We start from the raw sequence: 18348 nt of genomic DNA, 5'->3' as shown, positions 1-18348 counted from the left end.
AATTTCACTTATAATATGGAATCTAAAAAACAAAATAAATGAACAAACAAAAAGCAGAAACAGAACCATAAATACAGAGAATAAAGTGACGGTTGCCAGAGGGGAGGAAGTTGGGAGACGGGCAAATGGGTGGAATGGGAAGTACAGGCTTCCAGTTATGGAATGAATAAGTCATGAGGATGAAAGGTAACAGCACAGGGACTACAGTCAATGCTACTATAATAGTGTATGATGACAGATGGTAGCTACATTTGTAGTGAGCATAGTATAATGTATAGACTTGTTGAATCACTATGTTGTACACCCAAATTAATGTAACATTGTGTGTCAGCTATAATTCAATTTTTTTTTTTTTTTTAAAAGAGATCATTAGGGCTCCTGGGTGGCTCATTCAGTTAAGTGTCAGACTTAGACTCAGGTCATGATCTCATGGCTCGTGGGTTTGAGCCCCACATCAGACTGCTGTCAACACAGAGTTCATTTCTGATCCTCTGCAACCCTTCTCCCTGTCCCTCCCCTGCTGGTTCTCTATCTCAAAAAAATATATAAACTTTTTAAAAAATAAGAGAGATGGTTGTAGCACTCCCAGATTTCACATCCTCTATGTTCAAATGTAATAGGACTTTTTCTCCACAATTGGATGAGATAAATCTGACTCTCACTAGCTCAAACTGGATTGTTTCTACCTGCAGACCAATCACTATAGCCAGGAGATGATCTACCTATACCCCTCCTGTGATACAAGTGCAGGATCCCCATCTCTCCCTGCCAGGAACAGATATAATAGTGGGGTTGTCCAGGTGCCCTATGATGCACACATTTTAAGCAGAGGAAAGAAGTACATATCAAATCTGGAATAAGGAAAGATACTTCCAAACAATTTTATATGCCAACACAGGGTATGATGGCTCCTTATCTCCATGTAAGGAAATGAACCAGGTCCAAAGAACTGTTATGCAGCCACACAAGGGTCAACAGACTGTGCATGACTGCCTTTCCCAACAGTCCACCATTGTTCAACAGTCCACCAACCATTGTTCAGCTGCTTAAATACCAGATAAAGTGCATAAAATCTGGTAGGACCACTGTCTGCCCCAAATTTAGAGATAGAGCTGGGTCTAATGGGGCCCTTGAACAATCTATATAGATGCAGTTTGCCTGCAGAGACCTATCATTTTGAGATAGCACTTCATCAGGATCATTAGGAGAACCAGACCCAGGATGATGATCAAGCCTACCCTTGAGGACAGTCTCTAATTAGGAGACCCAAGGGCCTGGAATAAACCAACTAAGGAGTCTGGTGGGGTACTGCGGGTAGATAGTCAATAATCATCCCATCTGAGCACGGATGTTCTTTAGTTTTTGCCTTATATGAATTATTGATATATACACAAGAGTTGTTGGCTGTGGGGAATAAGCTTAGGAATTCCCTGAGCTTGCACCAGATGGGTTAACAAGGCATAAAGAACTAGAAAGCCACAGGATGTACACCCCCAAGTTTGGGTAAACAAGATTAGGTAAATAAGATTAGGTAAATGGCGTAAAGACCCCCAGTATAGGACAAAGGTATAAGAATAGGGTATCTCAGGATGAAAACATCCAAGATGAGGTAAACAAGATTAGGTATTCAGGGCAGAAATGCCCCCCAACTTAGTACAACAGCAGAAAGCTGCTTTCACAGGAAGGAAGGACCAAATTAGGTAAACACGTACATAGGGCGGTGGGGGAGGTTGCCCAGAGTGGAGCCTTGCTGACCTTGAGGTAGCATGCTGTCTTTCTTGTCCCCTAGGCCAGTTTAGGTAAACAGACATGGGGCCTCACGTCCTCTGTAAAGAACCTTCACCAGGAACCAGGATTTTGTTTTGTATTGACCCAAACCCCTAACACCACACATCTTCAAAACCCCCTTTGCCTCATGCCCATGAGTTAATTAATGTTCACGATTTCATTGTCTCTTTGTGCATGTCCATTACCATGTTTCTAAGCCCTCTTATCCTAATAAAAATGGAGCAAGGACCCTTACTCTGGGCTCTTGTCTCCTCCCAGACATTAGCCTCTCGTATTTTTAAATCCTGCATCCCATTTTCTTGCTGGACAAGACAGAACTCCAGACCCAGAGTCTACAACAGTTGGCAATAATACAAATGCCTCACTGTTCTGCCAACAGATAATCAAGGCTGTTCAATTATTCATCACCACCTTAGCTAGTGAGTTTGTTGAGTCTTGTTGGTTTTGGATGGCTTGGAGGTCTGAGTCAGACCTGTACCACTCAGGCTATCACATGGGAATATGGAACTAGGGCCTTAACCCCCAATTTAGAGGGACTTCTCTCTACCACATAGCATGGGTGGAAGTCTTCTGGAGGAATCTCATTACTTTCGTTTATCTATCCAGTTTTACCAATCAAAGCCATATTGCTCTGCGGATCAACCCTATTCTCCTTTTCCCCCCTTTGTAATCTCTTGAATTCACCTTTTGGCCCTCTGGGCATGGCTTCCCCTTGTTTGTTTTCTATCTGTTCAGCCCAAGTTGTTGGAAACCATTGAAATCATTTTGTTTTTATCCCAAGCAAGACTTTTCAGTGGAGCTTTTCCATTGTTTCCCTCACAGTCATTTCAGGGTCAACAGCAGTGATAGCGGGGTCTTCCACTGGGAAGGGTCCTGTTGCATGAAGGCCTCCAATACATCATCCATGTACCCAGACACAGGGTCACATAATCAGGTATGGCTTTTACCTGAAATGCAGTTGTGGCTTTATGAATGGCTTTCCAGGGGGTCTTAGTCTTAGGGAAGTCCTCACAGTTAAGAATATTGTTCTCATACTCCTTGCAATCTAGATCAAGAGTAACATGGACTGAAGGGAACCTAGGTGGCTCAGCCGGTTGAATGTCCAACTTCAGCTCAGGTATGATCTCACAGTTTGTGAGATCAAGCCCTGCATTGAGCTCTCTGCTGTCAGCACAGGGCCCGCTTTAGATCCTGCCTCCCTCTCTCTCTCTGACCCTCTCCTGCTCGCTCTCTCTCTCAAAAATAATAAACATTAAAAAAAAAAAAAAAGAGTGACATGCACTCTTCGTCCTGTTGGTTGCCCTACTCAATGTAGATTTTTAAAATGCACTGCAGCAAAAGGTCAGTGGTTAGCTTCGACTGCACCATTCAGCCTGGGACATTTGGGTCTGCAAGGCCTTCTCGTCGAACAGGGGCACCAACCAAGCTGCATGAGAATTCCCTGGCCTCCGCCCAAATCTATCTTTCAGTTTTTGTATTTCACTCTCCAAAAAGGACCTCATTTGATCAGTTTCATGTTCAGCAACATCATTGGTGGTTTGCATTTAGTGAAAACAAGTCTTACTTGGGGCTCTTAAGCAACTCGGATCAAAGAGAGCTTCCTACACAGGGGCCTTTGACCCCCCCTTGAGTGTCATCTGCAGCTCCTGGCATGTGGGAGTTAGAGGACAGTGTGGAAGTATGAAGATGGCCAGAAGCCAGGTTAACTTCCCAATATTTTTAGGGCCCACCTCTTGCATTTCTGCCCTCATCCATCACACCAGTTTATCCTTGGTGACAGGGAGACTGCCTACGTTTCACTTATTCCCACTCATCCAGAGACAGCACAGTATCTCAGTCAGGCCCTCCTCCCCCCAGGAAGCTGACATCATTCTAGGATGGCTGGACTGGGGAACGCCATGCATCTGCATCATGTACTAACATGGTTGGTGACCTTGCTCACTGCACTAAACTGTTGAGCAATTGACACCTGTTACCAAACACCAGGAAAAGCAGTGGCAAGATGTCAACCTACTGCAAGAGTTTTCAGGTGTTGGCACTGCCAAGAAAGACAAGACTCACACAGGCACTGGATGGAATAATACTTTATTCACAGAGATAGAGCAAGATCAGCTTCAATACTGAGTGTCAGTCCATCATGGCCAGTGCATCTTGCCCCAAAGTTGGCACAGGGAGATAGTCTCTACTCAATCCTCTTATGTAGCAGGTGAAGAACACTCTTCCCTTCCCACCAGAAACAGATATTGCAGCAGGGTTGGTGTGGTGCCTTATGAGGCACATGCCTTAAGCAGAACAAAGAGGGACATATGAAATCCTGAATCAGGAAAGATAATCCCAGATAAATCCATATGCCCAGCAGGCTATCAGGACTCCTTATCTTTGTGAAAGCAAATGTTCCAGGCCCAAGGCATGATCTTCATCTTCATCTCTTCATCATCACTATTTCACTGAGACCATGTTTACAAGATCACCAGTAATCTTCATGTTGCCAAACCCAAAGGTTATTTCTGTTATTGTACTTGTCCTTTTGGGAGCATCCCAAATGAATAAATGAATCTCTCTCCCTGTTTACCTCTTTCAGAGATATCACACTTTCCAGTTTTCCCCTTAGGCGGGTTTCCTTTGCTGTCACTTCCTTCTCTACTAAAACCCTAAAGTTAGCAGGACACCAAGGCTCTGCTCTGTCCTGGGATTTCTCCTCTTTATTTATACTCTTTCCCTGATGACCTCAGTGTCATGTTTTAAATATCTTACTTATGCCAAAGACACTCAAGCCTTGACCTCTCCTCTGAACTTTGGACTCAAGTATCAAACTGTCCTTGATGTTGCCACATATACAAGGCTTTTCCTCTAATTTAAGTTCTTTAATTTTATTCCATGAACTTAACACTTTACTATTTCAGAGTTTTCACAAGATTTTCTTCAAATTACATTTGTGTGTTCTGCCATCAAACCTAGAATTTACTGACGAGTTCAGTTTAGAAACTAGGAAAACAAAAGAACATTGTACTAAGAGAAGATTCTTTAATTCTAATATTGGAAGTCTGATTTTTTTTTTCTGCTTTGGAATAATTATGCTTATGCTATTTAATATGGTATATATACTTCTACCATGATTTAAGAAAAAGTTATAATAGTGAACTTTATTCTCATGAATTATCTACCCAGATCTTTGTGTATATTGAAATGTTTTCAAAAGCTGTCTACTGCAGTATATCTGATTACACTATGGTACTGGTTCTAGGCTACTGTTGTTGGTGTTTTCTTTCTTTTCTTCCCACACTTGTCTGTACACAAAACTTCAATCATCCTCTTTACCTTCATTTGCTCAATGAGCCTTCTCCAGCCCTGACTTTTCTCTTGGGCTTCATTTCTACATTTCTGATTATCCACTGGACAAATGGAACTCAATGTTCTACCCCATATTTAGCACAAGCAAAAATGAATCTTCTTTTCACTTCTCCCAAATCAGTAACTTCTGACCTACCTCTTCCTCTCAATGGAGCTGTCATTCTCTTGGCTGCCTGGGCTCCATTGTTTTCTCTCTTCTCCCACATTTCATCATCACATCCTACTTTTTCTTCCTTTAACACAGCAATATCATGCCCTCATGACATTATGAATTTGGTGAAAGACTTGGGAATGTGAGTTCACTGAGATCTCTATGCTTTTTTTTTTTTTTTTTACCTCTAATACAAGGTTAAAAATACATACCAGGATTGTTTTGAAGATTACATGATCTAATACACATAAGAACTTGACACCACTTTAAGTTCTGTGTGTTCTTCTCTTCCCTGCCTTCCATTTCCATTGCCAACATTATAGTGGTGTCCTTCACAATATCTCATCTAAATGACTGCACTAATTTCTAAACTGTGCTTTTTAATCTTTCCTCCAAACACTTCCTAAAACACTATTTGGTTCACATTATGATCTCATCAAAAAGACTTTAATGATTTTAATTTTTAAAGCAGAGATATCTAAAATTAAGTTTACAGACTTCTTATTAAACTCTTTCAGGAAGGACAAGGACTTCTGTGTATTTGTATTAGCTGTCCTTGAAGCACACGGCATGCACCACAGGCTCAATGAATATTTCCTCCAAAAAATTATTAAAATGATGATCTCATCTAAAAGTATGTTAAGAATATGAGAACTATTTTTAGCATGTTAGGTTCTTCAAGGATACTTTTATTTATTTATTTATTTATTTAATTTTTAAATTTATATCCAAGTTAGTTAGCATATAATGCAGTAATGATTTCAGTAGATTCCAGTGATTCATCCCCTTTGTATAACACCCAGTGCTCATCCCAACAAGTGTCTTCCTTAATGCCTCTTACCCATTTAGCCAATCCCCCCACCCACAATCCCTCCAGCAACCCTCAGTTTGTTCTCTGTATTTAAGAGTCTCATGTTTTGTCCCCCTCCTTGTTTTTATATTATTTTTGCTACCCTTCCTTTATGTTCATCTGTTTTGTATCTGAAAGTCCTCATGAGTGAAGTCATATGATATTTGTCTTTCTCTGACTAATTTCACTTAGCATAATACCCTCTAGTTCCATCCACATAGTTGCAAACGGCAAGATTTCATTCTTTATGATTGTTGAGTAATATTCCATTGTATATATATACCACATCTTCTTTATCCATTTATCCATCGATGGACATTTGGGCTCTTTCCATACTTTAGCTATTGATGATAGTGCTGCTATAAACATTGGGGTACGTGTGCCCCTTTGAAAGAGCACACCTGTATCCCTTTTTCAAGGACACTTAAATTTCAGTTCTGACCTTTATATGGTCTTTCTTTAATCATTTCAAATATTTGGTAGCAATTTGCTTGACTGTTTTAGGTGTAGGAGCAATGACTGATGGCTTCATCCCTCACTGTTTTTCTGTTTCTTGAAGAGATAAACACCTTGAAGGAGTTGTGTAACAGCTTCAGCCATCGCTCATGTTCGCTGGAGGGCAGTGCTGTCAATAAGCAAGTTCTGGATTCATTTTATTTTGCATTGCATGTGTTAGTTATTAGTTGGAGTCAAAAGCTAATATGGAAAATTTTTTTTTCTTTAAAGACTGGAATATGTTTCAGGTATGCTGTACCACACTTACCTGAAAACAGTGATTCTCAAACTTCTATATGTATATGAATCACCATTGACCTGTGCCATCCAATAAAGTACCCACTAGCCATATGGCAATGGGACACTTGAAATGTGGACAGTCAAACCGAGATATGCTGTGACTGTAAAATACACACTGGATTGCAAGGACTGAGTACAAAAAAGGAATGGAAAATATCTCAATAACTTGTGTTGATCAGATGTTGAAATGAAAATATTTTAGTTATATTGGGTTAAATAAAATGCATTAGAATTAATTATATCCAAATCTTTTTATTTTTTAAAATGTGGCTACTATAATATTCAAAGTTACATATGCAATTCTCATTTGTGGTTCATGTTATATTCCTGTTGAACAGCATTGGCTCATATGGTTGTTTAAAAATGTTTCCTGGGTTGGGGTGCTTGGGTGGCTCAGTCGGTTGAGCATCCAACTCTTGATTTTGGCTCAGGTCATGATTCCAGGGACGGGATGGAGACCCTGCACTGAGCCCCACATCAAGCTCATGCTCCGCATGGAGCCTGCTTAAGATTCTCCCTCTTCTCTCCCTCTCCCCCACTTGTCAGTTGTCTCTCTCATTAAAAAAAAAAAAAAAGTTCCCTGGGTCCCATTTTTAGAGATTCTTCTTTGGTTGTTGCACATTAGGGCCCAAAAATCTGATATTTTTTAGCTCTCCAAGTAATTCAATTGATAAGTCAGGGTAGGGAATTATTGTTTCATACTGCTTTTGATGGTCTTCAACACAGCAGTGATTCAAAGATAACACGGAGAAATAGTTTTTAATTTTGATTGTGTAATAACTGCCATCCCATAAAGTAATATGCATGTTTTTCAATTAGCAAAACACTCTTCAATATATCATCACAACACGACTATTTTATGGTAGTGGAAGGATGGTACAAACAATTCAGCAGTATCTATCACAAACTTAAGTGCACATAACCTTTGACTCACCTTTAGAAATTGATCTTGCAGATCTTCTAACAAGATCCCTATAATATATCTGTAATTCGCTTCAGCACAATTTGAAATAGTGAAAAACCGGAAACTGAGGAAATAAATTATGATATATCCAACTGAATACTATGCAGGCTATAAACAAGAATAAGTTCATTTATAAGTACCGGTATGAAAAAATGTTTAAATTTATGAGGGGCAAGAAAGTTGCAGAAAAGTATGCAGATCTTACCTGTACTTATAAAATATTAAAAAATATGTATTTGTATTTGCATAGAAATATTTGTATATGCATATACAATTCAAAAGTTTCAAAAACTGTTAATAGTGGTTACTGCTAACAGTGAAGAGATTCCCAGTGATATGGAAAGGATCTTTTTGCTTTTTATATCCTTTTGTACTGTTTTAGTTTTTTTTTACTATGACCAACATGTAAATTTACATTTACATTACAAAATACTGTTAAAATATCTATGTAATGCCTAGCCAAGTAAATATTTCATCACTTAGGTCCCTGTTACAAAAATTTGATTTACACTATTATCCTGTAAGCTGCAATTTGGTCTTCATTTTAATTTTCTAAAAGGCCACCACATATATTCATTTATTCATTCAACCAATAGTTACAGACAACCTACTTTATGCTGGACAGAACACTGTTCTAAGGCCGAATAATAAAAAGTGGACACAAAACCATGTGTTCCTTAGACATGGGGAGGACAATAAACAAACCCAGACATAAATAATAATTAGTAATGAGTGTCATGAAGGCCTGAGTTTTCAAATGCTAGAATGTTCAAATGTCATGTGTGCTTGTGTGTGCATACACATGTATTCACTTACACATATTAATTAATACAATCTTGGCTACTTAATTTTTTAAGAGTCGTTTGTATATAGTATTCTGGGATATTTCTCAAACTAAATTTTCTCTTGCATTCATTATAACGAACTCGGTCAAACAAATTAAAAATAGCAAAGCTTTTCAGTTGTGTCAATTTAGACAAATTACTTAGCTGCGTTAGGACCAATTTTCTCCTCCACCAAATGGGGTATTTACCTCTCGGGTTGGCTGCGTCGGGGAGAACTCTACGCGCAGACCACGTAACTCAACAGCAGCGCCTGGCACAATGAAGCACAGGGATGGGGTGGGGCGGGTAGGGCGCGGACGCCCGCACTGGGGCGCAACTGGGCCGCGTGCGGCGCGGCGGGCCGGCTGTCCCGCAGAGGCGCGGTATTCTCGCCGTGGACCGCAAGAGAAAGGCGGTGCTTTCACATACTTTTTTCACCTCAGCACTTCTGCACGCCAATTTATCTTTCTGGGAGTGCGGAGACCAGTGCCCGCCAGCTCCTGCGGCGCCCGCTGGGCGTCAACTCCCGCCGCGCCAAGTCAGCCCGACTTTTCGAGATGGTCAAATGCTGAGGCCGTCCTGCGCTACAAAACTCAAGCCCACTCCCGGCCCCAAGCCGGCCAATCTGTTCAGGGCGCATTTGGCCCGGGGCAGGCGGTAGACTCGCCTCCAACTGCGGCTGTTGGTTTGAATTCTGGCGCCACTCCCACGCCACGTAGAGCTAGACTCGGAAGCGACGGATCTTCGAGCGCAGCGGGCGCGCACCGGGGACTGGGCGGGCGTGCAGCGGGCGGGCGACGCGCGCACCACGCCCCGGAAGCAGCCCCCGAAAGAAAAGAGCCGCCGCGCGCGCTCCCGCTCTCTCCCCTCAGGAAACGGCCACGCCCCCGTCATCTCCCAAGTCCAATAGACGCGAGAGGGTGGGGCGGCCTCGGTCTGACTCAGGGGAGGCTATAAAGGGAACTGCTGGCAGCGCAGCTCGGTCTTTTACGTCTGGATTTCGGAGGCATTGTGTCGTTTTTGGTGAGTGGGCGCTGTGGGCGAGGACCCGAGCGGGCTGTATTGGAATAGACTGAGGTTCGCTGCAGCACTGTGAGAAGATTGGAGATTTGAGTTTAGGGTGCTGTGTGTAGAAAACTTACACGTGGAAAACACGCAGCCGGGCCGCCACGTGTCCTGAGTGGTAGTGGTGGCGGCAGGCTTCGAGCTTAGGCGTGTGGAGGCTGGTGCTGATGGCCACGAGCGGTGTGCGCGGCCTGCTTGCTAAACGCCGACATCTGGCTGGCCAAGCCTGAGCGGCGGCGGGAAAACCATACTCCCGGTATTTGGGGCAGGGAGTTTTACGTTGAGCAAGAGGCCTTTAATAAGGAGAGTGTCGTTTTCTCGTCGCGGATCAAAAAGGTCATTTGAAAATGGGCAGCCCTGACGTTGCCTGAGATTGAGTTGTATTGTGCCCAGGTGGCGCTGTGTGCAAACCAGATTAATGATTGGGAAGATTTTAGTACTGAAAACCTTCAACTGTCATTCTGTAAGAATGCTTAATTTTAAATATTTTGGTCCCCTTCAGGAACAATGGCTCTCAGTGGCATAACGGAGCTGTTACCTGGAGATGTTCAGGTAAGTACTGTTGAGCTTAGTTTTTAAACTGAAGAAATAAACCTGTTGATTTACAGGAAAAGATGGTGCATCATTTGAAATTTGCTTCCTACTAGATACAAAGGAAAACTAGAAAATACGTGAGGGAATATTTGCTGGGAAATTACTTGGTTGGAACCTGACCATTTTACCCAGGTATGTGTTGGGCTAATAATTTGACTGTTGGGCTACTTTGATTCAGTGCGATTAGTCCATATGTAGATTAAAATGAAAATTTTTTTTGTCCTTGAACAGCATCCTGGGAGTTGATGAATACTAACAGACCTACAAATGTCACTGGCTAGCAACGTAATTTTTAAAGTAAGTTGTGTGACTTACAAGATCAACTGTAGTGTTTCTAATACAGTGCTTACCTCTTAAAGTTGCTTTGGCTTACGGTAAATTTCACTGTAACATAATTTAGTGGATTATGGTCTTATCAATGATGAAATCTATCCCGAAGCTGACCACCTGAAGAAAAACATACGGATTCGGCTTCTGAGATAAGACTGAAGTTTTTATAGTCTGGATTTTATAACTGAGAGGGTTCTGTTAGATTATAAATCTTGTAGGGGGAGAACTGCTACCTCAAAATGTGTTGTGGGTTTTTTTTTTTTTTTCTTCTCTGCCAACAGTGAGGGGTCGCTGTCTTTCCATTGAAAGAGGCCAGTTTGCTGTGACCTTCCTAAGATGTAACCCATTTCTGTGAGTGGAGATTTTTTTCCCTTAACAGTTCATCAGTACTTTGTCCTTGGTCTTAATCCATGATGATCTTATCCCGAACCTGAATATCTGTTGAGAAAACTTATACGGATCTGGCTTCTGAGATAGACCATTATAAGGACAATGATATTTTTAAAAATTCTTTGGCTCTTCTGATGTTGGTAGTCTTGTAAATCTCAAATGTTTTTCCTTTTCTAGGGTTAATACCACCAGATTTACTTGTGAAAAATCGATAAGGAAAAGCTCTTCATTTAACTGACATGGGAAGAAAACCTACAAATCAAGACAATATTTTTTTATTTCTGTAAACAGGTTATGAAACCGCATCAGATTCAGATTAATGTATTTGTAAGATTTAAGCCATTACTTTTTATGTCATACTGCCCTAGAGAATCCTAACCTGTTAAGCAGATTACTTTGTAGATCTATTTCTATTTTAAATACAGGAATGCAAAGGAAGGTACATGTTTTTAATGGAGAAGTCTTTGATTTCAGTTAACCAGACTTGTAATCAGCTTATTGTGAATGTTTCACCTTTGGCCACCTGTTTGAATTTAAAATCTACGATTGTAATTAAAGCTGAGTGAAAATTTACACTGAATATTGTGGAAAAGTCCTTAGATTTTTATGGAGAGATGACTCATTTTGGCAGTATCACACGGTACAGATCATGTTGGGTTTTGTAGCATACTGAATATTACTGGATTAGTGGTGAGCAAAACGGAAAGACTGAGTCTTACTGGGGGAGGGGAAAATAACAGGTATTACTGGTTCTAATTACTGAATTCTGGAATGTTTGGTCCTAATGAATTATAGTTTGAAAGGATGCTTAAGATGGAAAATGTGAGGGACACCTTGGTGGCTCAGTAAAACATCTCAGCTCCTCCATGCTGGGTAAGAAACCTACTTTAAAAAAAAAAGATGGAAAAATGTGGAATGCTGAAAATGAAGAGAGCACAGCATGACAACGGGTCATGGGGGAAGTTCACTGATAAAACCAAACATTGCATAGAATGGATTTAGTGTAGACAGTAATAGCATCTGATCTAACCAAGATGGTTTGGCCCCATGCATGATCATTTTCCCTAAATAGCTACATGAATAAATTGTTGCTAAGCCTATACTTCAGTGTTAGTCAAAAGAATATTCTTGTCAGCTTATGATTATGAACTACCTTTTTTCCTAAAATGTTTTCTTAGTGCAAATACAACGTTGGACCCATGTAGTTTAAGAGGCTCAGTGACAACCATGCCATTTAGTGAGTAGGTACAAAGGGAAAAGCCACTTGGTATAACAGATTACATGTGTAATGGGATTTTGATATATTAACAAAAGAAAAGTGATTGGGGTCTGTACAACCTTTTCAAGAAACTGTCTAGCCTTTTGTCAAAGCTGGCACCTCACTTCAAAACAAGTTGTGAAATAGATAAAATTTGCTTTGGAGCACTCTGACCTCTTCCTGCAATTTCTGTTGTTGCTCCTTTCCCTCTCAATTGATCTGGTAATATGTCACATGTCTTTAGTTTATTATAATGTGCATTTTATGGATTGCAGTGTTACTGGGCTCTGCTAAGGAGGTTAGAAGTAAAACACTTCCTATGTCCTCATTTTGTTAATAGCGACATGAAATACCAAGAAAACCAAAGGCAGGCTATAAAGAAAGTGAGAAAAAATGTCTTGAGATTCAACAAGTGGATTTGAGTCAAAACCATCTCAGATGAGATGTGAGAAAGATAACATTTTTGGCATAAACACTTGGAGCAAAGATTATATGCTCCAGGACCTCAGAATGATGAATTTGAAATTTAGGTATCAATTGTGTGGTTAGATGTAGGACAAATAAGGTAGAAGATAGGCTGAAATGTTTTGGGGTGACAACAGTAAAAACCTATGGTTATTTGAATTCCCTAAAACCTTTTTTTCAGGGGGAAGGCACATAGCAGAAAATCACATTTAGTCCCTTTGACTCTATACAGAGTGTACACTTGAACAAGTAAGTCAGATCCAAAAAGGTACGCTTTAGTGAAATTAAGCTTGAAAGCTCAACATGTTATAATTAATGTCAGCTGCCATTAAAATTACTAATTGTTTCAAACCTGTAATATACCTAAATGGTATTTTTCATTCATACAACGTGGTGTTGACTGTCATTCTACTAGCCTTCTGTTTTATGAATGTTAACATACCAGGTATTCCTTTCAAGTCACTGACTAAGGGACTTAACCCTCTGAGCATATGTGCAATTTAATAGAGAACTTAATGGAGACAAAGCTTTCAAGACCTGAGGAATAAAAGACGACGGCTATAATAGACTGGGATCTGCTTGGTTAGGACTGATACCAGAAGTTGAAAGCAAAACCTACATGTGTCTGGCTTTAGTGGCTTTAACCAATAGGAATGCTTTATGCCTTCCATCACGCTTCCAGGTTATCTTCAAATATAGTAGGCTCAAGCCTACCATTTGGTGCTTTCTAAAATTCTGTTGCCAGAAATCTAGTATCAACTGCACTTCCCAATCAAGTGCTCTCTGAATTGATAATACACTTCATAAATCCTTAACTGTTTACCCACCCTGTGAGGAATCTTGGTTGTGCTCAGGTTTTTAACACCCAATTTCCCAGTTAGAATATTTATTTGAATTCCAGCCTTCTAGGATAGTCTGCTTATCTTTTGCTGGTCCTTCCTTCCTTTAGGTGGGACTCTCTTTTTCATCTTTCCTCCCAAAAGCTTGGTTCTGGATCCAAGTAGCACTCACAGCATAGTATAGTAATTATAATTGCCTGGCTGAATATTGCCACTGCCTCTGGCCTTGCTGCACCTCACTGATTCTACTTATTTGCATATGTATGAAGATCAGATCAAAGCACAAGTTTGCCATGAGGTGCTGGAAGGTTTATGGACCATCTTGGGGTGGAGGAGAGGGTATCTTCAAAATGACAATCCAACTCCTTGGTCTCATTCTTACAAGACCTGGCCTCTTCCCCTTATTACTAGTCTACTGCTACAGTCCTGTCATGCCATGTGGCTGAGTTACAACAAAATGAGTTAATGTCACAGAACCCCTGAGTACACTATAATCGAACCTTTTTGGGAACTTAATTATGCTCATTCAGTTGATTCTAATTCTTTTCAAAATAGTATTAATAATGTAAAAAGCATTTAAGAATACTCAGAAATTAGCATTTGAGGAAAATAACATTTACACATATAATGCGTTACTTAGGTCAGTAAACTTGACATATCCTTGCCTCCTAACTATATAAAGTATAATTGTACATTTTTAAATGTACAGTTTGATGAGTTTTTCCTTTGATACACACCCATGAAAACATAAGTTTTAGAGAAGTACAGAGTTAAGAGATCTGAGCTGGAGAAATAAAATTGGGAATCATCCACATGTGGATGGTGTATTTAAAGCCATAAGATTACATGAGATCACCAAAGGAGTGAATATAGATAAAAGGAGTGGTCCAAGAGTTGAGTCCTGGAACATTCTAAGAGTAGGGGATTCTGGGTTTAGTTAAAATCCTGGAGATTATTTTGTGCCTGGGACAAAAATTGAGAAGCAGAAATCTATTGTCAAGTCCAACTGCTATATCAAGAAAAGGAACTAGATGGAAAATCAAGGAGTTTTGGAATAAAAGCAAGAGTGAAAACTAAGCAAATAATTGGGCTATAGGGCTGGAGATAGCCTTGATTTAATGCAGAGCCTTAGCATAGAAATTGAAGGAGTTAATATCTGAGAAAGACTTTGTAAATTATCGGGCAAAGTAGTCTTCAGGAAAGAATAAGATAAGGAATTTAGGAAGTATGATAAGGGTTTTCATCAGACACTGCAGACTTAGAAAAGTGGAGTTAGCTACAGACAAGTTAGAGGTTTGTCTTACAGAGCCAAAGTACCTGCTGAGGCTAAAAACTACCGATTTTAATAGTTAATCAGCATAATTATTCACTGTTCTCCTATGGGATTTATCTGCCTGGGAGCAGGAAGCAGATCAGTGGATTCATCCAAAATTAGGAATAAAGTGGCCAGGAAGAGCAAAACAATAACAAGCCAAGAGAATTGATTTGGTAAAAGTGTTTTTAAAATTATTAACCTTGAGATCCAGTCTGATTAGGGAAAAACACAAAACAAGTGAGGGTCCCAAGTGAGACAAAGATCATATGTACCATGAAAACTTACTGTTGAAAACTAGGTAAAATAAGGCCCTCTCCAGTTATACCACAAAATGACCCATAGTGTGTTGTATTCTGATTGTTGGTTTCTCTCTCTCTGGCCCTAGAATGTGAATCCTTTACAAAAATAAACTGCCGTTTAATCTCAAATTTTGCCTAGAACAATGTAATGACTCCCATAAGAAATTGTCTAAATGGAATTCAATTTGTGTATCTAAGGTGGGCAACAATGATGTGATTTAACCTCTCCAAAAGGGGTAAAAGAAATAAAAGTTGGAAGGTGTTTTGGACAAATACTTGTGTTCCCCAAAATCCATATGTTGAAGCCCTAACCCTAGTGTGGCTATATTTGTAGACAGAGCTCAAAAGAAGTTAACTGAGTTTAAATAAGCTCATAAGGGTAAGGCTCTGATCTGGGAGGAGGAGTGTCCTTATAAAAAAAGACACCAGAGAACTCACTCTCTCCCTTTCCCCTAGCACACCCACAAAGAAGAGGTCACATGAGCACACAGTGTGATGGTGACCACCCACAAGCCAAGACAAGAGGCCTCAGAATGTTGAACTTCCAGCCTCCAGAACTGTGAGAGAAAATTCATTTCTATTGTTTAAGCCACCCAGTCTGTGATATTTTGTTACGGCAGCTCTAACAGACTTAAGAAGCAGAGGATAAATGGCCACTGCTATAATTTTGGGAGTTTATATTTAGCTAAAGAATTATGAGTAATAACTATGAAAAAAGCCCATGCAATGTAATCTCTCTGGCTTTATACATTTTCCCTTTAGGTTTCTATTTATTACACTGGAACTAAATCTACAATGTACTTTCTTATTGAATATTAGCAAACACAGCTGCTAGTCACAAAGCTTCCTCTCCACTTGTTTCATCATCAAGTTCAATTATTTGAGAAATAGGTAATTTCTCAATAAAAAATACTAGGGAACAGGGACACCTGGCTGGCTCAGTCAGTAGAGCATGTGACCCTTGATCCTGGGGTCGTGAGTTCAAGCCCAATGTTGGGCATAGAGCTTACTTAAAAAATAAAAATAAAAATAAATCAGTAAAGAAACCAGAAATTGAAATGAAACTATCTTGGATAGAAAGTGAATGTTGTCTGAGGTCTTATGCTTCACAGGAAAAACTTTTTAATATAAATGAAATCACTTCTTTCATAATCACCTCATATAACAAATTATTTAGGCTTACTAAATATTTCAGTCTAAAATTTCCTTTTTCTATAGAAACATTAAGATTGCAGTAAGTTTTGGGGTACCTGGGTGGCTCAGTTGGCTAAGTATCTGACTCTTGGTTTTGGCTCAGACAATGATTCATAGTTTGTGGGATCAAGCCCCATGTAGGTCTCTGTGCTGACAGAGCAGAGCCTGCTTAGGATTTTCTCTCCCTCTCTGCACCTCCCTGCTCACGCTCTCTCCCTTCCCCTCCCGCTCTCAAAATAAATGAAATAAACTTTAAAAAAAAAGATTACAATAAGTTTTAACTTAACATTTTTTATAACTGATAGGTCACACCTATCATGATATTGTTCCCTATTTAATGAAAGATGCTTAATATAAAATAGTTACTGACACTTTCATAGCTCTTTTTATTTTTCACAATACTTTGACATATATTTTCTTGGGTTCTCCCCAAGGTAGGCATTATTTAGTATTCATTTATTTTATATGTGATAAACTAAGATTGAGATATTTAAAATATAAGCTGGTTAAGTTCCAGGTCAGTGGAAGGAATGATTTCATCATCTAATGTATTTTGTATTGTTTTTTAGTTTTGGTGCCACATTTAAGAAAACAGTGACAAACTAGGAAGTATCAAAAAAAAGAAGACAAAGTTCTAGAAACCATGTCATTTTGGGTGATCTTTTAAGATCTTGGAAATATTTAACCTGAAGAAATGAAAGTCAAGGGAAAACATGATGACTATTTTAGGGGTGCCTGGGTGGCTCAGTCGGTTAAGAATCTGACTTCAGCTCAGATCATGATCTCATGGCTTGTGGGTTTGAGCCCTGCATCAGGCTCTGTGCAGACAGCTCAGAGCCTGAAGCCTGCTTCAGATTCTGTGTCCATCTCTCTCTGCTTCTCCACTGCTTGAACTCTGCACCCCCCCCCCCCAAATAATTAACCATCAAAAAAATGAAAAACACGATGACTAGTTTTAGATATTTGAAAGTGTATCAGATGGGGTAATAGTAATAATAATAATCCGATGTGGTAGGTACTATTAATTTTTTTAAGTTTATTTACTTATTTTGAGAGAGAGCACACAAGAACATGAGCAGAGTTGGGGCAGAGAGAGAAGAGAAAGAATCCTAAGCAGGCTCCATGTCATCAGCACAGAGCCTAATATGGGGCTCAGACTCACAAACTGTGAGATTGTGACCTGAGCTGAAATGAAGGGTCAGACACTTAACCAACTGAGCCACCCAGGCATCAGTAGGTACTATTAGTATGCCCATTTTACAGATGAGGAAATTGAAACTTAGAAAGGTAACCTAACGAAGGTCGCATAGGAAGTGAAGGAATTGGAATTTAAAATCTGGCAGTCTAAGTCCAGAGATGGTGTTCTTACCCCACTAAATACCTTCCCCAAAGGAGTAGTTAACTTAAATGTTTCTCTAGAAGGCATAAAGGAGATCAATGAAATAAATAAAAAGAGACCATCCACAAACGAACCTAAAAATGAAGTTCCCAATATGAGAATGTGCAGCCTCCATATCATAGTCTCTTGTCAGTGTGAGTTGGAGGAAGGAGGCTGGCCCTAATCAACTTTGAAGACCCTTCTAAATCTAAGTTCAGATTTTTGATTTGCCCAAGGTAACCCAGCTACTTAATGTCCAAAATGACAACCAATATCTTCTATCCCTTTTTCAGTCCAGTATTCAGTCCAATAAGTGTAATGTCCCAGTTTTTTCCAGTGGTAATATAAATTTCCTCAAAATTCATTAATCTGTGAGAGTGGGTAAAATCACATTATGTTGTACTGGCTCACTGCCCATCTGTTAACACAGGACCTCTAGCCCGTATAAAGTTCCTTCAGAGAGGCCCATTAGAGTATCTCACATGTATTCACAAATAA

At 39.8% G+C, this 18348-nt stretch overlaps 1 long non-coding RNA gene and 2 other non-coding genes across 3 annotated transcripts; all 3 read left to right on the top strand.

Annotated features, from left to right (window-relative positions):
* The first annotated feature begins 10284 nt into the window (after positions 1-10284).
* On the top strand, positions 10285-15749 carry LOC132667349 (uncharacterized). The gene is made up of 6 exons (XR_009605096.1): positions 10285-10340; positions 10436-10514; positions 10614-10679; positions 10994-11063; positions 11280-12343; positions 15735-15749. It is a non-coding gene; the product is annotated as an uncharacterized LOC132667349 (long non-coding RNA).
* Positions 10796-10863, top strand: LOC132668133 (small nucleolar RNA SNORD50). Its single transcript, XR_009605491.1, has one exon. It is a non-coding gene; the product is annotated as a small nucleolar RNA SNORD50 (small nucleolar RNA).
* On the top strand, positions 11118-11187 carry LOC132668132 (small nucleolar RNA SNORD50). The gene has a single exon (XR_009605490.1). It is a non-coding gene; the product is annotated as a small nucleolar RNA SNORD50 (small nucleolar RNA).
* Positions 15750-18348: the final 2599 nt, after the last annotated feature.

The sequence above is a fragment of the Panthera onca genome, chromosome B2 (assembly GCF_046562875.1).
Source record: "Panthera onca isolate mPanOnc1 chromosome B2, mPanOnc1 haplotype 2, whole genome shotgun sequence".
Taxonomy (NCBI): Eukaryota; Metazoa; Chordata; class Mammalia; order Carnivora; family Felidae; genus Panthera; species Panthera onca.
This window is presented reverse-complemented; position numbering and strand designations above follow the sequence as displayed.